This window comes from Candoia aspera, chromosome 2 (assembly GCF_035149785.1).
Source record: "Candoia aspera isolate rCanAsp1 chromosome 2, rCanAsp1.hap2, whole genome shotgun sequence".
Taxonomy (NCBI): Eukaryota; Metazoa; Chordata; class Lepidosauria; order Squamata; family Boidae; genus Candoia; species Candoia aspera.
Window position 1 is genome coordinate 192375591 of NC_086154.1, and position 14851 is coordinate 192390441.

A 14851-nucleotide genomic window follows, 5' to 3' on the forward strand; every position below is an offset into this window, starting at 1 on the left:
GGGGGCAATGGTAAGGCAGAGAACTGTGACCAGGCAGCAATTCCAGATCAGCAGAGCTTCTCCGAACAAAGAGAAGCCAAAGAGACAGACCAAGTGTGCTCTGGAAGGCAGCTCCTCACAAGGAAACCTGCAGGCACCTCATGAATAGAGTGCCATGAGCCGAGGAAGAAAGATCAAGCTCACAGCCTCAAGCACAGACTGTAAAGGACATTGGGTCTGCCTAAACTCCACTTTCTAAAACACATTTGGATTATAACTACAGTAGAATCTCAGTTAACCGGCACCCATGGGGATTGGTAGATGCTGGATAAATGTAGTTTCCTGTTGCTTGAGGGTTACTATTAAAAATAGGCATGCCAAGTTTGGACTTGCCTTTCTGCTAGAGAGGGATTGGCTGATCCCTTTCCGGCAGAGGGGTGGGTTTGGGCTTGGCATGCCGCACCGTGCTGATCCATTCCCTTTCTAGCAGAGGGGTAGGTTTGAGCTTACCTTTTAAAAGGTGGGTTTGAACTTGCCTTTCTGCTGGGGGGGTTCGGTTGGGTTGGTGCAGTGCGGTGTGGTGTGGTGCAGTGCGAAGCGCCAGGTTTGGACTTGCCTTTCTGCTGGGGGGGGGGGTCAGCACGGTGCAGCGCTCCAAGTTTAAACTTATCTTTCCGCTAAAAATTGATTTTATTTAAATTTTTATTTAATGTATTATTTCTTCATTTTTTGCTGGTTGCTTGAGAGTGCTAGTTGCTTGAGTTCCAATTAACCAAGATTCTATTGTATTTAAAACCTATAGAGATCTTCAGAGCAGCAGAGTAACTAAATCTCCTGGTGAGTGTTCCTATGACCCGGGGCACGAATAAAGGGAAACAGAAGTAAGTACAAGGATTCAAAAATAATCTACAGCAAAAAGCTTCCTAATGAAAATATGAAAATATAAAATGAAATGAAAATATAAAATGGATAAAGGGTTTAGCTGAATTTGGACTTTGCTTATTTTAAAGCATTTTTGAATTAATTAAACAGATTAAATAAATAAATAAATAAATAGCACATGCATTTGTGGGAAAGAGGACTATTTGGGTTTTCTAAGGGAAATGATTAGCAGATTTTTTAAAACAAAAAGACAAGGGAACATAGTTAAAGTGCATAGATTATAGAACACATTGAATGGAACTAAAGAGTTAAGAATATAGAGAAAAGAAAAATGAAAAAGAAAGGCTCCCTTTTGGCTGTTGCTTTCCCTTTTTGGACAAATCAAAAGAGAGAGAGAGAGAGAGAGAGCGGGGAGGGAGATGGTTATTATCAGGAAAGCAGCAAAAGAAGGGAGGAGAATAGTAACACAGCAAATACCAGGAAAAGGGATTACATCGGAGATGTTACAAAGGATGTGGAGGAACTGGGGAAGAATATTATAAAATCAGTGACAACTTCAGTGACTGAATTTGTTAAGAAAGACCTGGCTAAAAGATTTGCAAATATGGAAGAGAAAATGAATAAAAAAAATGGAAGGATCTGCAATACAAATGATTGGAGAAGTTAAACAAATCAAGGAAAAAATGGAGATCACAGAAAATAAGATGGAAATAACCAGAAAAATTAATGAAGACCTGGATGTGGCATTATTGGAACCAAGAGAGGAAGAAATTCGTCTCAGTCTGAGATAATTTTGGAACAACCTGGGGAAGGCATTAAGGAGAGGGCTGTTGAAGCTCTAACAGAAACTATAAAATGGGAAGAGGAAGATCTGGGTCAGAAGCAGACAGGGTGCACAGAACCAACACAAAACACATAAAGATAAAAAATGTTTCAAGAGATATACCTGTGCACTCTGTCAGGAAGATGACAAGAGATCAAGTTATAAAACAATACTTCAACAACACCAAGTTAATTCTGTCCAAAGAAACATCTATTAGAAAATTGCCTATGAGGAAAGAATATAAAACAGACCAGGGGTAAAATAATACTTTCATAAAAGATTGAAAACCCTTTATGGACTTTTTGCTAAAAATGGTTAAAAATGACCTGGCTGATTTTTGCTTTTGTTAATTGAAAAGGGTTGAATATGGGGAGAGGGAAAATGTGTATGAAATTTTAAAGGGGGAAGAAAGAAAATAAGTTGTTTGTAACTGTGGTAAAGAAGATCTGAAGTCACTTCTTTTATCTAGTATCTTTTTCTTTTTTCTTTCCTGTACTTTTTCTTTCATCTTTTTTCTTCACTCTGTTTTATATTTTTTCATGTTTCTTTTATTCATGTAAAGAAATTTCAATTACAATTATTTTTAAAAAGAAAACATCTATTTTAGCAATATTTTAAGAATGAAATATAACAGTATTATTAACTAACTGCTTTCACCCCTACAATTTAACATCCATATGCTGATGATACTCAGTTATACATCTTGTCCTTCATCTGCCTAACTGATGCGACTGAAGTCATGTCCCAGTACTGGGAGGCTGTGAAGGCTTGGATGGGGAGGAATAAGTTCAAATTCAATCCTCACAAGAGTCAGTGGCTGTGAGTGTTCAAGTCTCATGGTGCTGGGGATGTTCCATCTCTGGCCCTGAATGAGGTTGCACTCCCTCGTTCAGGTCTAGGTGCAATCAGAGGGTCATCCTGGACGCACAGTTCCTGCTTGAAGAGCAGCTGGCAGCTGGAGCCAGGATGACATTCATATAGGTCCCCCTTGTGCGCCAGTTGTACCCTTTCCTGGACTGGGAGGCCCTTCTTACAGTCATTCATGCCTTGGTCACTTTGTGGATGGACTATGGACAATGTACTCTACATGCGGCTGCCCTTGAGAACCATTTGAGAGCCACCACTGGCCCAGAAGACAGTGGCAGAGATTGGCAGGCCATGCCATCCCCATGTAACATCCATGTCCTGTGAACTGCACTGGTTACCAGTTGACTTCTTGGTGCAATTTATGGTACCGGTTGTCACTGTTAAGGCCCTACGTGGCATAGAACCTAGTTAGTTAAGGGACCATCTGTCTTATATTTTTTATGTCCATTTTCTTGCAACTATTGGCTTCTTCAGTGAGGGAAATGATTTGATTCATACATATCAGGGAACTCAGTAGAGTTTGAATTATTTCCATTAAGACAACAAAAGAGCAGGAAAATGGATGGTATCTGACTACAACCTTAAAGCACCCATCAAATAATATTTTCTTAGCATGCTGTAATGGATATATGCAGGAAAAATACTAAATTGGAAGTTTAGTATTTTAGCAGTTTCCTGAATATAAAGGTGGCATATAATCAAATGAATAAATAAATTTTAGTATAAGATATTATTCTAAATATTTTCATTAATGTGATTCATGGTTGTTAAAAATATTTGTGTATATGTTACATTATTATAAAAGTCATAAATCAAGGCATGGTGCAATATAATACCATGCTACCATCATCTGTATATGTCACAGAAATACACATTAAGGGAAAAACTAGGACAGGAGATAACTTAATTTTCACAGATCATTTCTCTAATTATCCTTTGCACTTGTTCTGCAACCTTTTTTGGCTTGTGAAATAATGGAAGTTGCAATTCAAAAATACCACCAAGAAGCTTACTTCTTGCATCACCAACACATCATACAACCAGGGAGAGCAATTTAGGCTAATATTTGTTGCTCTGTAGATGCACTATGCATTTTTTTATCCTTGCAGGATACAAGTGACCTTCAGTTCTGATATCACCTTATACAACTGATAGTTTTTAAGTTTAAAAAGCTCCTCTTATTAGTATCGACTGAACACCTTCCACGGACATGGAATCCCTACCTGAATTTACAGAACCACCCAGCACTTTGAACAAAACTGTAACAGACCTCCTCTTTAAACACAGATTTGCCATAATTATATTCCATAACTCACTTACCAGCAGCCCATTCTTAAGGTCCTTTCCTTTCATTTGAGTTCCAGTAACAAAAGTGAGGCTGGCTGGAATGAAGGAATGACTAGAAGGATTGCTATGTTGCCTAGTTAACCAGATTTCATTCTGGTGCCATCCAATCCCCCCAAGCCTATTTGCCTATCTAGCCCAGAGTCCCAGTTTTCAGAAAAAGAAAGGAAAGGAACTTCTATTGATGCAGTCAAACCTGCATTTGCCTTTTTTGAAGCTACATCGTACTACTGATTCACATCTAATCAATAATCACATCTAACTGATTATTCAAAGATTTCTTTCATAAATATTACTAATCTAGGTATCTCTTACCTTATCCCTATACATTTGCTTCTTGTCTGTTAAATTTCATACTGTATTATTTACAATCCATTTTTCTAAATCCATCAAAATCATTTTGAATTTTCTATCTTTAGGGTATTAGCTATCCTATTTTGTATGAGCTACAAATCTGATAAACATTCCATTCACCTCCTCATCTAAGTAATCAATAAAATAGTTTATGACTCAGGACTGAATCTTATTCAATACCTCACTCCAGTTTGATGAAGAACCATCAACGAGCACCATTCATAGTAGTTTTTTAAATCAGTAGTTTATATATCCACTTAATAATTATGCCATTCAGCACACATTGCTAGCTTGCTAATCAGTCTGCCACTTCATTTTACTACATTTATATACTATTTTAATAATTATAGATATTGGGCAGGGGACAAAAAAGTAACCTCAGACTCACATTAAAGCAAACCATAATAATAATTAGAGAGTTGCCCACAACCATAAAAAGTCCTGTTAAAAACAAAATGCCTTCTGGAATACAAGAAGATAAGAGCCAAGTACATCAAATATTTTGTCAAATGGTTTACTGAAAACAGGACGTATTGTATCTGTATCTTTCCCCATAATTTATTAAATCAAAAACTTGATTTTAAAAATTAGGTAACTTTAGTCTGGCAAGTCCATGCTGACTTCAGGTAATTTGTTTTCAACTGGTCACCTTTTGATCTACTCTATAATTTTTCCAAGTATTGGAGTCAAACTTTCTGATCTTTAGTGTCTTAATCCTCCTTTTCTCCTTTTGAAGATCTAGATATTTGCCTTCCTCCAGTCATCAGGCATTTTACCTGTTCTCTGAGATTTCTCTGAGAGAATACACAGTAGTGCTTAAAAGTTTGTGAGCCCATTTGAATTTTCAATATTTCTGCATAAATACGACCTAAACAGTGATCTGTTCTCCATACAAGTCCTAAAACTGGAAAAAGAGAACCCAATTAAAGTCAAAACCATACTTGCTCATTTATTTATTGAGGAAAATGATCCAAAGCTTCCTTCCTTTTTGTGCAACATTAGTTTCTTTTACTATCCTTCATTTTTGTGGGATTTTTACAATTATGCTGTTAGAAGCATACTAAGATCTTTCTCCCATTAGTGTCTTGTGCAATGAATCTTACTTATCAAAGTTATAAATGTATTAAAGTCTGCTTTTCTTAAGTCCAACTGACTTAGCTTTAATTTATTTTAAAATCTACAGCATTCCATGGTCAATTTTCCCCAATATTCCTATACTACTACTTCCTTGTCTATGGCTTCCATACTGTTAGTATTAAGTCAAGGATAGTTGTTCCTCTTGTGCCTTCTTCTATCCTGTGAAAGAAAATGATGGCAGCAAGAGAAGTCAATAACTGCCCACAAGCATCGTGCTTGGCAGAGTTTGTCTCCCAATAAATGGTCAGGTAATTAAAGTCACCCTTCCTTTTGTTTGTTTTTCCATTTTAACCATTTTCTCCACAATTACTAACTTCACATTTGGATTTCTGAGCAGGTGTGGATACTTTTAACTATTTCTTTAGCACAAGCTGTATCCTTCTATTGTTATAGTCCAAATATAGGATCACTCTGCTAAGTCTTCATTAAACCAATCAAGCCATATTTGCCTAATAATTACTTCCTGTACTCCAACCATTAGTGTAGAGAGAATGAAAGTCATGAACTTTATGAACCAATGTTCTTCCTGATATTTTTATTATGTGCTTTCATAGGCCTCACTACAGCAACACTTTATTTTTTTCCACAGTGCACAAATCTTTAATTATGGTCCCTAACTCAGGGTTTTTAACTTCCACAGGATTCAATTTGACTCCTGATCAAGTCTGCCATGATTTCATCAAATGCAGGTTAATAAATCTTTGTGAGGTGCAACCCATCCTGTACCAGTAGTCTGTCATCCAGATAATGCAGTTCATGCTTCTAGAAACCTAATCTCTCCATCAGTACAATTCATTTGCAGTATTCTTTCCCTTTCTTGCAGTTTCCTATGGACTGGAAGGATGAATAACACCACTTGAGCTAGTAGCTTCTTCTCAGTTTTTCAGAATCCATGGAAATGTAGTTCTAGTTTTTCTTTGCAGTACCTTTTGACTTCACATATATTATTGTCAGTGTATTTGATACGTCTTCAAAGTTGAATGGCCGCATCCTTGATCCTGGCAGACAATACACTTCACAAGCCGGCACATCCCGTCACCACATCTTTGTTTCAATTCATCATAGCAGTGAATCACCAACTATAACAGCACTCTTCTTTGGCTTCTTGCAGGGCACATTCAGGGATACACACTCCTGTCTCCTGTTCTGTAATGTGTTTTTTTTCCCCTCCTCTAAGGCTTAGCTATTTCTGAGTTCCAGTGGTGCAGAGTATCTGTTATACCTCACTCTTTTTCACTAGGCTTGCTCCTTCGTTTGTCTATTTTATAAAAAGTTGCTTCCTCTGCCAACCTCTGTCATAGCACCACCTTTGTTTGAGAAGTGAAAATAATCCTCTTCTGCTGATTTTCAGGCCACTGTGCACTTGTGAGGGTTGGTGCTATATTACTTTACAAACTGTGATTTATTACTTCTTTACCACTCTAGTAGTTAGTTAGTTTGTTTGTTTGTTTAACTTATACCCCATCGCAGCCTAACAACTCTGGGCAGTTTACAGAGTATACACTATAACAACAATCAATAAGGTAGGATTAAAAGAAATAATGACATCATAAAAACCCCAACTAAGACAGAAAAACAACAAAGAACAAAAAATAAAAAGCGGCACATCGTTTAAGAGAATGCCCTCTGGAATAATTCGTTTTTCAGTAATTAAATAAAAGCACCACCATGCTTTAAGAAGCCAGATCCTCCCCAACCTAAAAATTCTTTTGAAATTTGATTAGCCAACCCCCATCTTCTGGGGCTTTTTTATCCCACCAAAACAAACACTGTGTCATGAGTAAGGATGGCGAGCAGGGGGCTCCCATCCAGGCTGTAAAGCGCATGCGTAGCACTGAGGAATTAGGTAGCCATTCCAAGAGACACAGATCGGGCCCGCCTTAACCTTTGGGGTTTATATGTCTGGGTTTTTCCCACGCTTCTTCAGTTTGTTAGGATTTTCCTGTTATGTAGCAGCAATAAAACACTAGAGACCTGTTCCTTGTCTCAGCGTGGTTCCTGGCTGTTAGGACACACTGCCACCAATAAATTTTAAATCATTCTATTACCCTTTTCAGATTCTTCTTCAGCCTAAATTCAGTACTGATCTGTATGCAAAAATATCAAGCTACATTTAATCTACATACACATACACACACATAGGTGATTTGTGAATTAAGTCGGTAAATGATGTTTTATGGTACATGCATCTTTTACAATTGATTCTTTCTCTGTTTCCCTGTTGGATAGTTTGCCTTACTTATAGCAACTGAGCAGGTTAAATTGGAGAAACTACATATAATTTGAAAATTTATTATGCCGTTTCACAGATACACCAGTCTGTCTTCCTGGAAGCAAATGTACATGCTGTTTTTCAGACGTCACGCTTACATGTTTTTCAGAGGTCATGCTTAACCTCTGCCTGTTATCATAAAGTAGGCTATGTCACTACAGTAGCTTCACAGAAAAAATTATATAAATAAGCTGACTTCTCTTTTTAGTAAGGTTCCTCAATGATAGGGTTTTTTTAAAAAAGATAGAAGGCTTCCTTTTGGGAGTTTAAGCTATATGTTCTACAAGAAGGGAATGGAGAGAATCCTTCTAAATTCCCATACTTTTGACACTTCCAGTGAGCCGTAATGGCGAACTGACCTTCCTCTAAAATACAGGAACACACGTCAGCCAAAACAGCACCTGATTGCAGGAATTGGGCCACTGAAATCTCTCTGCAATTAAAGAGAGATCATCAGATAACCCACATGTACTCCTACAGCTGCTTTTTTGCAAGCAGACTGTAGGAACTGTGTTTTTTGCTCATAGTTGCTAATGTCACCTATATGGACTCTAAGTTCAACTGGGCTCATCTCTTAATTAGTTTGGACTTTATTTTTTTTTTAATCTGGCTTTCTTTAAAGATTGAGAAGTTTTATTGAAATCACCAGTGAGTTTCCTTCAATTCTTTAAAAAAAACAGTTTAACTGTAAGTGTAAAGATTTGTATTTTTTGGAATATACAGCAAAAGGATGATTATTGTTGGCTTTAGAAAGTTTTAAATGGATTAAGGGCTCAGATGGACTTGATTTAAGACTTTGAAGTTGATTGAAAAGATAGTCTCTCATGGGAAAACTCTTTGTTTACTCTGAAACTGATAACAAGACTTTGAAGCTTAGACACTAGAGGGCACCAGATGGCTACCTTAAAAGAAAGTTTGGTGAAAGGAGGTTTTCAAACTATTTAACTCTTTTGTAGCAGCATCAGTTGGTGTTATTGCAGAGGAACAAGCTCCATTGAATAAAACTGAAACTGACTTACAGGTGAAATTAAAAAAGAAGATGGAAATAATGGATTTGTTTATTTATTTATTTATTTATTCTTCAAACTTCTATTACCGCCCATCTCCCCCAAGAAAGGGGGACTCTGGCTGGTTTACAATAAAAATGACTTGTATATATTCAATTTATAAATGAAAGATGGTGACTTAAAACATTGAAAGAGGAATACAAATAAAAAATCAGATGAGCATTTTGGATTATTACCTATATGGATTTACAAGAGGGATTTGCTGGAGTTGCTATGTTGGAAATACAAAGAGGGCTTGACAAAGATGAAGACAAGAATTCTGAGAGAAGATTATGAGAAGACAGATACTAGAACTTTTTGTTTGAGGATTTTAAACATTGTTTACAGAAAGAAAGAATACAGAATTGGTTTATTTGATTAAGGTTAAAACAATGGGTTGTTAATTTTGGGGATGTTTAACGGTTTCTTGATTAGAATGGATGATGATAGTTATTTCTGGTAATTTTTAATTTTCTTCTGAGTGGGATGGAGCATTGATAATTTGAAGAGAGTAAATGAGGGGGATTTGTTTAAAGGGAAAAGAAAGATTCAGACTTGGTGTAATAGATATAATTTGTTATATTTATGTTGTTATTTCTGATAGCCCTTACTGGACTTTTGCTGTTTAACAGGGAGAGATGAAGTTTTAGAGATGTGTTTATAGAAATTGGGGTGAGACATGGAACAAAGAGATGTTGGTTATAGTTTAAGAAATAGTGATAGGTTGTTATTGTTGATTATACTTGCTGGGGATGAAGGGGGAGGTTTCTTTTTCTATTTTTCTTCTCTTTTTTTCCTTTTTTCTGCACCTTCTAAAAAAGTTAATGTATTTCTCTATTTTGTACTAGTATAAATTTTACTTGTATAGTATAATCTTTAATAAATTATTGGGAAAAAAATGAATTCCCATGCTTTCAGGTGCCAGAAATATATAATTGTTAAAACTACATTTTCTACTTTGCTCCTCTTAATCCCAGATCTCATTCTTGCTTTCCATGATCCTAACTCCAGCTCTTTCCCAAATCCAGAATTGATTGGGTTAGAGAAGCCACATAACATTTACAAACTATTTTTTACGGTGATTTTTTTTTACAGTCAGACAAAAATGTCACCTAGGCTCTAAAAAAGGAAAAATACCATTTTGCATACAGAATAAAATAAACAATTTTAAATCATTTTCCACAAAATATTACGGAAACATATTGCTATCTCTGAAAATGACTGGAGGATTTCTTTATCTGACAAATGGCACAATCCTATACTGAGAAATAAAATTTATTGTGTTCAGCAGAGTTCATGTGTAAAAGATTGCAGATTTGGACTTCTTGTAATATGTCTTAATTTGTATTTAGTCATGGAGGAACAATGGCTAAAATATCAAATATGTATTTAGACTTAATAGGCCACTTCAGTTGCAGGCAACACTAAGGGGCAAACATTCCAGTACCATAAGCAACAGTATTAAAACAGTACAAGTTTTAACCAAGCTTGGTCCAAAACCAATAATAATAACCTTCATGTTGATCACATTAAGTAAAAACATGCTCAAAAGCAACCAAGCACCTACCACAGGGTGAGAACCCACCATTCAATTAATCCCTAAAGGCTTTCCAAAATAGCAAGATTTTAACAGCTTTTCTAAATCCCAGCAAATGTTCAGACTTGCAAGACTGATGTCAGCCTTGCAAGGCAGTCCAGACAGGAAGCATGACCACATGAACTAATTCTACTTCATTGCAGGATTACATTAACAGAATCTTGCAAGTCTGAAAATACATTTCTTTTCTGTTGCCTTTACAGCCCAAGAAACTAGGGACGGTCCCTTCTGAGATGTTGGCCATGTCCACATTCCTGCTGTGGGCTAAACTGCCTCTTATTCAACCGTTCCCCTGGCTGTGGCTCTTCCCCCTGTCTCCCAAGGTCATTCCCACATGCCATTATGCATGCTCACACCTGATAATCATCCCATTGATTGAAACATCTGACACTAATTTCTCCCTCAAATGAGTAAAAATCCTAAAGGTTCACATACTTTTGCCACACACAAATATGTAGCTTGGGATACTTTTCCTCAATAAATACATTAGCAATTATAATGTTTTTGGCTCATTTGTTTAACTGGGTTCTCTTTATCTAGTTTTAGGACTTGTGTGGAGAACAGATCATATTTTAGGTCATGTTTATGCAGAAATATTGAAAATACAAAAGGATTCACAAACTTTTAAGCAACACTGTACATGGAATCAAACTTTGGGGGGGGGGACTTATTGTGAACAAAATCAACATTTGATTAGATTGTGGGAATTGGCTGTTTGAATGAAACAATTTAAATACTAGAATATTTAAATTTTATTGGTTTTATTTTGATAATGGCATAAAGACAAATGAACTCAGAAAAACCTATAATCTGAATACTGAATTTCAAATAAACATGGATGCTAAAATTTCATTGCCAACTATGCTTTGGTATAGCCCCTGAACATAAGCCAGATCTATCATTTTTACTCTGCAGGCTGAATTAACCTTAATGAAATGTGTATTTCTCCTTAAATTAGAACACTGCAGCTAAAAATAATTGATAATCAGCCTTGTCCAGCAAGATTTTAAAAAACCATTACATACCCCCCCACACTTTCCCTCTCTCTTTTTCACATACTGTATACAGAGAAAGAGAGAGAGAGAGAAGGGAAATTGAGGAGGGAACCTGGCAACTTAAAATACTGCAAACAAGTTTTCAAATCACAATTCTGTCCAATGAAAACTTTGCAATTAAAAATACTGACAGTGATTTTTAAATTAACAGTTTGTCAAATTAAAAGACTATAGTCTGGGACTTGTAAGAAAAGCAGCAAATTCTCTCCCTGCACAGACATTCATCTGTGCCGCATCACTTAAAAATCAAGAGAGCCTTGAATCTTTTAAGAAAAGCTTTTCAGAACCTAAAGGATCCAAACAGGAATAGTTCTGTGATGGGGACATGGCTTTGGATCTGGATTATTTCTTTTGCGCTGTACTTACTGCATGCAAAAAAGTTTTTTTTTTCATACAGAGTTTAACTGAAATGGGTTCTTATTGAAAGGGAGCAAACTGTGCACAGTTCATACATATCTTATTGAAAAGGGGGCAAACTGTGCACAGTTTGTGCATATACCAATTTTAAACTAATTAAAAATTTGTTAGTGTGAAGAACTCTGTGTAATTATAAGGCTACCATTTTCTTTAATAATATGTAATCAATTTTTAAATATTCCGTAACACATAACTACAAAATCCTCCTCTTTAATAGATACTGACAAGTATTCAAAATTGCATTTCTGTTCTAATTTGTTAGAAAGACTTCCAAGATGTATAAAGCCAGAAACAAAGGAGCAGGATTAAACTATTTTATATGTCAATCATGCCTTGTAATCATTTCTTCCAACAGTATGTTGTCTGTGTACTACTAGTAAAAGCACTATTATACAGTTTGCTATCAACATATACACTTATTAAATGGAGTCATTTTTTCTTCTCTTTTAAACAGACATGTATCGACTTCTGGTGGGATTTGGCAGACTGAGCAGTACTGCTTTCTGAAGCAGAGCCAGCGGTGCAACGTTTTCTGGATGCAGGCTGGGCTCCTGGAGCCTGAAGAATCCTCCAGAGGTAAGGAGAATCCAGGAAATCACCCCTTTCATTCTCCGGACAGCGGTTTCTTGTGAGGGGGGTCGTGGAATGGAGTTCCTGCGATCAATCCGTGACTGAGACTGCTGGGAGGTGGGGCTGTCATCAAGTTCGGGGCTGCTCTAAAGCTAAAAAATGGACACTAAATCTTGCCACCCCGTTTCTAAAACAGCAAAAGGGGTTTATATACATATGTATGTATGTATGTATGTTATCTAAGAGAGCCTTTTTACAGCAAAGAAATGCGGAATCTCTTGGTGACTTTCATTATTTTTAGATCTATTTATTTGGAAATTTGGCATGCATGCATGCGTGTGCGTGCATATATATATACACATACATACATACATACATACACTGAGAATTAAGGATTTTTGTTTTTCTATTGCCGCTTTTTTAATATAGAAGATTTCCCTTGATGAATCTGCGGAGTTGAATCTCGATCTTTCTGTTTCTACTTTCCTATGGGAAACTGTCTTTGTTTTCACTTTCCACTATACCGATTGGACTTAACTGTAAACAATGAATTGGAGGATACTTTCAATACAATCTTGTTTAAGTCACCAGAGGGCACCATAAACTACTGCGGTAAGACATGAAGGAATTCGAACAGATTTTCAATGACTTCTACCTTGAAGTTATTCAAGTTTTTGATCATCTCTCAGAATTTGTGAACAATAAATTGTGCCAACAATTGGAAAAAACTGATAAAGTTGAGAAATACCCCAATTACAAAGATGCCTCTTCAAGGAAGAAGACTGGGATTTGGGACTTGGAACTAAAAAGAGAATGGGGAAGAACTGAATTGTGGAAATTTGAAGGTGAGAGAGACTTGCATTTAAAAAGAGAGCTGGGAAACACTGTGCTGATAGAGTAACAAGAAAGACAACCAGGTCTTGAATGCTGGAAGATCTTTGAAGAAAATCTGGACTTTTTAAGGAGGGCTGTAGAAAAATTGGAGATTTTTAAGGGGAAAGCTCTCTGTATAACATGGAGATATGGAAATGCTTTGGTCTATTTTGAAGTGGGGTGATGGTTGAGTATGTTTGTCAAGATGACTTTTCAAGGATTTGGATGGAAGTTTCTGGGTTTTTGTGGGTTTTTTTTTTATATTATTCTTACGTTTCATAAAGGGATAGGAAGGACGGAAGGAAGGAAGGAAGGAAGGAAGGAAGGAAGGAAGGAAGGAAGGAAGGAAGGAAGGAAGGAAGGAAGGAAGGAAGGAAGGAAAGGGTGGATTAAGATGTAGACATGTTATTCTTTTTTTTAATTATAGTAGGCAGAAAGGAATAAAATTATAGTGCGGAGGGACACTATTTAGTTATTTGTTATTTTGGGGGGGAAACTGGGTTGGAAGAGGTTTTTGTATGATTTTTTTAAATGGGAGAAAAAATTGTTTTAGATGGGAATGTTTTATCAGAAATTTAAATGGTTTATAGTAATGTTAACTATGGTTTAAACTGGCGTAAGAGATTGATATTGGTTTCTATATATTTTTGTTGTAGAAAGTCAGAAGTCACCTTCTATGTAGTTTTTCTTGTATCTATTTTCATACCTTTTTACTTTTTCTTCTTTCTTTGTAGATTTTTTTGTTTCATGCTTTTTAGTTTTTATTTATACTTTGGAAATTTAATAACATTTGGGGGAAAAAAAGACATGTATCTTTGAGGTTTCCTAACTGCCACCATCAAGTCTCTTCCTGCTTAAAAATCCCAATCTGCAAACAAGCCATGATTTGGACAGGCAAAAGTCTAGTTAGATGGAAAGGATAGTCACAGAAAGGGTCAGATAGGCAGGGCTAGCGTTGAGAAAGGTCTCTTCCTTGGTAGAAGCAGATGAGGTGACAGTGCAGACTTTCTGGTGTATAGACCCATTCCCCTCCATCAGCAATCCTGGGGCTGAAAATGAGGGGCAGGAGAAGTAGCTGCCCTCCAGAATCCAAGCTCTCAGTAGGAGCTGGCCAAAAGAACCAATAGAGCAGTCATCACTATCAAAGGGAAGCTCTGAGCCTGAGAATAGGATAGTACACTTCAAGCTTATGCTATGGATCAACAGGGGTAAGGGCAAGAGTCACAGATTTTTATAACCTATTTAAGCATCATCTAAGCTGCCAGCAACACCATCAATTAGAAAGAAGACATATGTCAGGCCCTCTATCTCAACATTGCCTCCCCTCACCCCCATATGGTATCTAAAAGAAGAGGAAGTAAGATATCATACAAAATAATATGGTTGAATAGAAACTGTTTAGAAATGTTTTGCCCTATCAATCACCCCACTACAGCTCCAAATATTTACACATTTGACACAGTTCTAGCCCACACTATCTAGTGGACCATCTTTCCTTCTTGAAAAAGAAAAATGACATTTGAATTAAATTATGAGGTATCAGACATTCAGGTTAAACTTTTGGGAGCAGTAGATAGGAAGGTATGAAGCTATGATTTCTCTTACTGGTGAGTAACTTAGAATGAGAAGTACATC

At 36.5% G+C, this 14851-nt stretch overlaps 1 protein-coding gene across 2 annotated transcripts in view; it reads right to left on the minus strand.

Annotated features, from left to right (window-relative positions):
* The window catches only part of KDM4C (lysine demethylase 4C), a 239934-nt gene that overhangs the window by 127733 nt on the left and 97350 nt on the right, over positions 1–14851 (minus strand). The window lies entirely within an intron of this gene.